General features: G+C 37.1%; 1 pseudogene; it reads right to left on the reverse strand.

Annotated features, from left to right (window-relative positions):
• Positions 1-744: 744 nt before the first annotated feature.
• Positions 745-2,363, reverse strand: LOC137777472 (elongation factor 1-alpha 1 pseudogene; annotated as a pseudogene).
• Positions 2,364-8,823: the final 6,460 nt, after the last annotated feature.

An 8,823-nucleotide genomic window follows, 5' to 3' on the forward strand; every position in this document is an offset into this window, starting at 1 on the left:
AATATCCTTTCAACCCTGGGTCATGATAATTATTCTTTTAATGAATTGCAAGATTCAATTTGCTAGTATTTTATTTAGAATCTTGGTATCTTTTTATAAATGAGCTTATTATTTTAAATTTCTTCTGCTTTTAAATTTAGTTCTGATATAAGGGTTATGCTAGCACAGGAAGAGTTAGATAAGGTAGGAAATATTTGTTCCTTAAAAGTTTCATAGAATCTAATCATAGCGTTATAGGATCTGGTTTCTTTTAGGAAGTAGATCTTTGGCTACCATTTCAGTTTCTTCTATGGATATTGGTTTATTCAATTTTTCTATTTCTTCTTGGGCCAGTCTAACAGACAAACAGTGAAGTTTACGAAACAGCTTGATGACATTTCACAAAGCAACACTCCGGTCAAGAAATACAAAATTGCCAATATTCCAGAAATCCCAAAAGTGATTCCCCCTAATCACTACTCCTTTTCTTTTGAAAGATAATTATTAACTTAACTTCTGTGATAATTATTTCCTTGTTTCTCATTGTAGTTTTTCTCCTAAGCATGGAACCCTAAGCAGTATAGTTTGGTTTGACCTGTATTTAAACTTTATATAAATGGAATTATATAATATATATTCTTTTTTTTTTCTCATTAAACTTTTTTAATGGGTCTCAAATTCTGTGACAGATTTTTGGTGAAGTTGTTTCCATTAAAAAGTACTGATTTTAAAAGCTAATAACTTAAATCTGCCACAAACAAAACAAATGGTCCACAAAACATTCTCCTTTCCTTCTGAAGGTTTTACAATGCATTGTTATCATTAACCAGTCTTTGCTATTAAACTTAAATGGCCAATTGAGACAAACAGTTCTGAGACCGTTCTTCCACCACTGATTAAGACTGAGGTGGCAGGTATTGAGGATAATATTCATTTAGCCTTCTGAGCTTTCTGGGGAGACTTGGTGACCTTGCCAGCTCCAGCTGCCTTCTTGTCCACTGCTTTGATGACACCCACAGCAACCGTCTGTCTCATGTCACGAACAGCACAACGGCCCAGAGGAGGATAGTCAGAGAAGCTCTCAACACACATGGGTTTGCCAGGAACCATATCAATGATGGCAGCATCACCAGATTTCAAGAATTTGGGGCCATCTTCCAGCTTTTTCCCAGAATGGCGATCAATCTTCTCCTTCAGCTCAGTGAACTTGCAAGCAATGTGAGCTGTGTGAAAATCCAGCACACGTGCATATCCAGCACTGCTTTGGCCTGGATGGTTCAAGATAATCACCTGAACTGTGAAGCCAGCTGCTTCCATTGGTGGGTCATTTTTGCTGTCACCAGCCACATTGTCGTGACGAACATCTTTGACAGACACATTCTTGACATTGAAGCCCACATTGTCCCCAGGAAGGGCTCCACTCAAAGCTTCATGGTGCATTTTGACAGACTTCACGTCAGTTGTCACTTTGACTGGAGCAAAGGTGACCACCATGCCATGTTTGAGAACACCAGTCTCCACTTGACCCACAGAGACAGTGCCAATACCACCAATTTTGTAGACGTCCTGGAGGGGCAAACACAAGGGCTTGTCAGTTGGGCAAGTTGGTGGCAGGATGCAATCCAGAGCTTCAAGCGGTGTGGTTCTACTGGCATTGCCATCTTTACGGGTGACTTTCCATCCCTTGAACCAAGGCATGTTAGCACTTGGCTCCAGCATGTTGGAATGGTTGAATGTTGACACCATTCCAGCCAGAAATTAGCACAAATGCTACTGTGTCGGGTTTGTAGCCAATTTTCTTAATGTAGGTGCTGACTTCCTTAACAATTTCCTCCTATCTCTTCTGGCTGTAGGGTGGCTCAGTGGAATCCATTTTGTTAACTCCAACAACTAGTTGTTTCACACCCAGAGTGTGGCCAGAGTGTAGGCCAGAAGGGCATGCTCACAGGTCTGCCCATTCTTGGAAATACCTGCTTCAAATTCACCAACACCAGCAGCAACGATCAGGACAGCACAGTCAGCCTGGCATGTGCCTGTAATCATGTTTTTGATGAAGTCTCTGTGTCGTGGGGCATCAATGATGGTCACATAGTACTTGCTGGTCTCGAATTTCCATAGGGAGATATCAATGGTGATACCACGCTCGCGTTCAGCTTTCAGTTTGTCCAAGACCCAGGCATACTTGAAGGAACCCTTTCCCCTCTCGGCAGCCTCCTTCTCAAACTTTTCAATGGTTCTCTTGTCTATCCCACCACATGTGTAGATCAGATGGCCAGTAGTGGTAGACTTCCCCGAATCTACGTGTCCAATGACAACGATGTTGATGTGGGTCTTCTCCTTTCCCATTTTTGCTTAGGTTTTGCTTAGGTTTTCACGACACCCGTGTCCTGGCAGCAAACCCGTTGGGAAAAAAGTTAATATATATTCTTGTGGATCTGGCCTCTTCTACTCAACAATATGTTTTTAAGATTCACCCAGGTTGTTATGTGTAGCTACTGTTATTGTTTTACTCTGCTTAATAGTATTTTATTGTATGAATATACCACTATTTGTTTATTCATTCTTCTGTCGATGGGCTTTGAGGGAGTTCCCAGTTGGAGATGATTACAAATAGAGCTGCTATGAACATAAAAGACATGTTCTTGTATATGTCTTTTAAAAAACGTGTGCACATATTTTTATTGGGTATATTCTTATAAATGGCATTGCTGGGTAAAAATTTATATGTACCTTCAACTTTATTAAATACTATAAAAAATTTTCCAAAGTGTTGTACCAATCGGCACTCTTCCAGCACCATATAAGAGCATCTGTTGTCCACATCCTCATCAACACCCGGTAGTGCTGGTCTTTTAATTTTGGCCATTCTGGTGGGTATATAAAGATGTCTGGTTATAGTTTTTATTTGCATTTCTCTAATTATTAGGGATGTTAAGTATCTTTTCGTATGTTTATTGTCCATTGGATATCCTTTTTTTTCCCCAGAAGCATCTGTTCAAATCTTTTGCCCATTTTTCTTCTGGGTTGACTGTCATTTTCTTATTGGTTTATAGGATTTCTTTATGTATTTCATACATGAGCTCTTTGTAGGTTATAGGTGTTGCAAATATTTTCTGCATATTCTGTATCCTTTAATAAATGGAAAGTATGAATACCAATGTTAAATTAATCTCAAATTTATCAGTCTTTTTCTTTATGATCAGTTCTTTTTGTCTTCTATTTTAAGTCTTTCCTTACCTTTAATGAGGTTTTAAATTTTAATGTACTCAAATGATCTTTTTCTTTATGATTAGTACTTATTAAAAATCTTTTCTTATCTTGAAGTCATGAAGCTCATTTTCCTTTAGAAGCTTTATTTAGCCTTTTACATTTAAGTCTATGATACATCTAGAATGAACTTTTTAATGTACGGAGTTTTCCATTTTTAATATTTGGTTAAACAAAATACATCTTTTGTAAACAAACTCAGCACAAGGCCAACAAAAAGAAAAGCATGAAAAACAAAAAGCCCAGGGTTGCCCCTTACTTGGCATCAGGGTCAGGCTTGCCCCCTTCCTTAAAGGAAGTGGGGCTTTTTGCCCTTGGGCATCAGCATGGGTCCCTGTTCCTAAGCACCAGAATTGGATATGAACAGAGAAACCAGCCCTGAAATGTTTAAGCATCTTTGCATATCCCTTTGGCTCATGGACTCCAAGTGCATGGGGATGGAATGAATTTTCATGTATAGTATGAGGTAGGTGTCATGTTTCTCCACATAATTTATTCAATTCTCCCAGCACCATTTATTGAAAAGATTATCTTTTCTTTAATGCTTTGCAGTGTCTCTTTTGTCATAAATAAAATATCCACATATGCATGGATCTTCTTATGGATTTATACTCTTATTTCATTGGTCGGTATGTCCATCCTTGTGACACAATTATTTATAATACATGTAATGTACAGTAGAGTAAGTCCTCCCACTTTGTATTTCTTCAAGATTGTGTGGGTTATTCTAGGCCCTTTGCATTTCCATATTATCAAGTTTCAAAAAAGAATTTTGGCTAGATTTTGTTGGCTACCAAATTTTTTAAAAACCCTCTATTTGATCTTCTAAATAATCATTTGAATATTATTTCTTGGTTTCATGAGTTACACATCAGCAAACATATATAGTGTGCCTGCCTTAGGTAAAGTAACTGACCAGGTTCAAAAATATCTCTGATATGAGCTGAATCACTCATCTTCACAAAATATGTTGCCTTAGGAAACTGCCTTCTTATGAGAGTCATTCCTATAGGAGCGCCTTAAATTCCTTCCTCTCGGTAAACCCAGGAGTAATTGTCCTCTCTTTCCAGTCTCCAGAGGATAACATAAATATCTGTAGAACTAGAAAGGAAAATGAGTAAAAGGATACAAATCATTTATAGAATAAGACTTTACAGGTGCAAAATGTAGCTACAAAATTCTTATTCAAAGTATGACAGTTCTCAGTCCAGAGACTTATTTGCTTGGGTTCTCAATTCTTTCATCCATTTCCTCTTTTCACCCTGTCTTTCTTTTCTTGCCTCCAATATTTTCTTTAACCCAAGGCTTTTCTCCTTAACTGCCCCTATTGCTTGCCCTCCAGCTCTTTGTATCTGTGTATCGGCAGAAGCACAGAGGCTCTCTCTTCTAAATATTAAAGGTATGCCTGACTTCTCAAGATTATCTTCCCAAGTCACTGAACAAATCTCAAGAGCTGTTGCGTATTTGAGAGTACATACCTGGGAAGCAGTTCCCCAGAAAGCTACAGGGCAGTCTTGCTAAGTACTTCACAGTTCTGAGTCCCATTTTAAACAAGAGTGAAAAACTGCCTGAAGATCAAGGGCAGAGCTGGAATTACAGTTCAAAGCTTTTGGCTGGTCTGCTATGCTATTAACTAACCCACCTGGTTATTAATGGTATCTCACAAATCATGCCTCAGTCTAGGTGAGCTTGTAAAGGAAGCACCAACCACTGTGTTAACCATTTACCTCTTTATGAGATGTTTTTTTCTTTTTTAACTAAGGCTTTCCGTATCAATCTTGAAAAGTATGGAAAAGTATCAAGAATCTAAACACCAGCCATAGTCTTACCAGTTAGACAGTATTACCCTTATTACTTTGGCATATACTTCCAGGCTTTCTTAATGCATAGCTGATATTATACATAATTTTATTTTCTGCCTAAAATTACATCAAAAGCAGGTTTCTATGTCTTTACATTTTTAATATTAATAAATGGCTGTAAAATATTCCTTTGAATCATAAAGAAGTGAACAGTTTCCCTTTTATTAGGTTGTAACTTATTTCCAATTTCATCACAGTTGTAAATAACATTGATGTGAAAAACCGCATGAATGACTCTTTGTCTGTATTTTGGGTTATTTCCATAGGCAAAATATGTATCTGATAAAGAACTAGTATCCAGAATTTTTTATTTTTGGTCGCACCACGCAGCTTGCGGGATCTTAGTTCCCCGACCAGGGATTGAACCCAGGCCCTGGCAGTGAAAGCACCGAGTCCTAACCACTGGACCTCCAGGGAATTCCCTATCCAGAATATTTTTTAAAACTCTTACAAATCAATAATAAAAACCAAACAACCCATTTTTTAAAAATTGAAGTATGGTTGATGTACAATATTATATAAGTTACTGGTGTACAATATTCACACTTTTTAAAGGTTATATCCCATTTATAGTATTATAAAATATTGGCTATATTCCCCATGTTGCACAATATATACACTTATAGCTTATTTTATACCTAGTAGTTTGTACCTCTTAATCCCCTACCCCTATATTGCCCCTTCCCCGTTCCCTCTCCCTACTGGTAGCCACTAATTCATTCTCTATATCCGTGAGTCTGCTTCTTTGTTGTTATATTCACTAGTTTGTTGTATTTTTTTTAATAAACATTTTTTATTTATTTATTTTTATTTTGGGGGGGCTGCATTGGGTCTTCGTTGCTGCACGCGGGCTTTCTCTAGTTGTGGCGAGCAGGGGCTACTCTTCGTTGTGGTGCGCAGGCTTCTCATTTGTGGTGGCTTCTCTTATTGCAGAGCACGGGCTCTAGGTGCGTGGGCTTCAGTAACTATGGCTCCTGGGCTCTAGAGGGCAGGCTCAGTAGTTGTGGGGCATGGGCTTAGCTGCTCCGCAGCATGTGGGATCTTCCCGGACCAGGGATCAAACCCATGTCCCCTGCATTGACAGGCAGATTCTCAACCACTGCACCACCAGGGAAGTCCCTGTGGTAGTTTTTAGATTCAACATATAAATGACATCATACAGTATTTGTCTTTCTCTGTCTGACTTATTTGACTTAGCATAATACCCTCCAAGTCCATCCATGTTGCTACAAATGGCAAAATTTCATTCTTTTTATGACTGAGTAGTATTCCATTGTGTATGTATACCACATCTTTTTTATCCATTTAACTGTCGATGGATACTTAGGTTGCTTCCATATCTTGGCAATTGTAAATAATGCTGCTATGAACTTTGGGGTGCATGTATCTTTTCGAATTAGTGTTTTTGTTTTTTCAGATGTATACCCTTGGAATGGGATTGCTGGGTCATATGGTAGTTCTGTTTTTAGTTTCTTGAGAAACCTCCATACTGTTTTCCACACTGGCTGCACCAATTTACATTCCTACCAACGGTGTACAAGGGCTCCCTTTTCTCCACATACTTGCCAACATTTGTTACTTGTGTTCTTTTTTTTTAAATTGAAATATAGTTGATTTACAATGTCGTGTTAGTTTCAGGTTTACAGCACAGTGATTCAGATATATATATACTTTTTCAGATTCTTTTCCCTTATAGGTTATTACAAATATAGAGTATAGTTCCCTGTGCTATACAGTAGGTCCTTGTTGGTTATGTATTTTATATATAGTAGTGTGTATATGTTAATCCCAAATTCCTAATTTATTCCTCCCCCACCCTTGCCCCTTTGGTAACCATAAGTTTGTTTGCTATGTCTGTGAGTCTCTTTCTATTTTGTAAATAAGTTCACTTATAGCATATTTTAGATTCCACATGTAAGTAATATCATATGATATCTGTCTTTCTCTGTCTGGCTTATTTCACTTAGTATGATAATCTCTAAGTCTATCCATGTTGCTGCAGATGGCATTATTTCATTCTTTTTTTGGCTGAGTAATATTCCATTGTATATATATACCACATCTTCTTTATCCATTCCTCTGTCAATGGACATTTAGGATGCTTCCATGTCTTGGCTATTGTAAATAGTGCTGCAATGAACACTGGGTGCAGGTATCTTTTTGAATTATGGTTTTCTCTGGATATATGCCCAGGAGTGAGATTGCAGGATCATATGGCAACTCTATTTTTAGTTTTTTAAGGAACCTCTATACTATTCTCCATAGTGTCTACACCAAATTACTCTCCCACTAACAGTGTAGGAGGGCTCCTTTTTCTCCACACCCACTCCAGCATTTATTATTCATAGACTTTTTGGTGATGGTCATTCTGACTGGAGTGAGGTGATACCTCATTGTAGTTTTGATTTGCATTTCTCTAATTAGCAATGCTGAGCATTTTTGTGTGTGTGCCTGTTGGCCATCTGTATGTCTTCTTTGGAAAAACGTCTGTTTAGATCTTGTGCCCATTTTTTGACTGAGTTGTTTGTTTTTTTGATATTGAGTTGTATGAGCTCTTTCTATATTTTGGAATTTAATCCCTTGTCAATTATATCATTTGCAAGTATTTTCTCCCATTCTGTAGGTTGTCTTTTCTTTTTGTTTGTGGTTTCCTTTGCTGTGTTTATTTGCATTCTTTTTGATGATAGCCATTCTGACAGGCAAACAACTCAATTTTTAATGGGAAAAGAAAGTGGACAATTTACCAAAGAAGATATACTCAAGACAAATAAGCACATGAAAATATACTTAACGTTAGTCATCTGGGAAACACAAATTAAAAGGACAATGAAGTAATACTACACATCTACTTGAATGGCTAAAATTTTTTTAACTGACAATGCAAAGTGTTGGCAATGATAAGGAGCAACTGGAATTCTCATATTTTGCTGATGGGAATGAAAATGATGCAGTCCCTTTGGAAAATAGTTTATCAGTGTTTTATAAAGTTAAATTACACTTACCATACAACTCAGCAATTGTCTTCCTAGAAATGAAATAAAATTCTACTCCCCCAAAAAAGGAAAATATATGTCCACACAAAGACCTGTATGTGAATATTCATAGCACTTAATTCATAATAACCCAAAACAAAACAATGCAAATGTTCATCAACTGGTAAATGGGTAAACAAACAATTGTGATATATCTATACAATGCAATATTTCTCAGCAATAAAAATGAGTGAGTTATTGATACCTGCAACAATACAGATAAATCTCAAATGCAATATGCTAAGAAGCCAGACACAAAAGACTACTATATGATTTCATTTATATGACATTCTAGAAAAGGCAAAACTATAGTGACAGAAAGAAACTTTTTGAGGTAGTGGAAATGTCTTGATTGTTGTGATGGTTACATGACTGTACATTTGTTAAAACACATTAAATTTGTGTGCTTAAAATGAGTAAATTTTTCTTGTATGTAAATTACATCTCAATAAACAGATTTTTAAAATAAGGAATGATTCTGAGTTGTTTTTTTTTTCCACTTGGGCAGCTGACCTGAAGTAGAACCCAAGAACACATGGGGGAATTCAGAAAGAGAAGTAGGACTTGAAGGATGCAGAGGATGGTGTCAGGATAATGACTTCTGGTTTTGGACGTGTTAATAAGGTTGAGTTAATGAGGGCACAGAGAGAGAAAAGAGACATATAGAAATGAGAAGGAAAAAA

Source organism: Eschrichtius robustus, chromosome 15 (assembly GCF_028021215.1).
Source record: "Eschrichtius robustus isolate mEscRob2 chromosome 15, mEscRob2.pri, whole genome shotgun sequence".
NCBI classification, from domain to species: Eukaryota; Metazoa; Chordata; class Mammalia; order Artiodactyla; family Eschrichtiidae; genus Eschrichtius; species Eschrichtius robustus.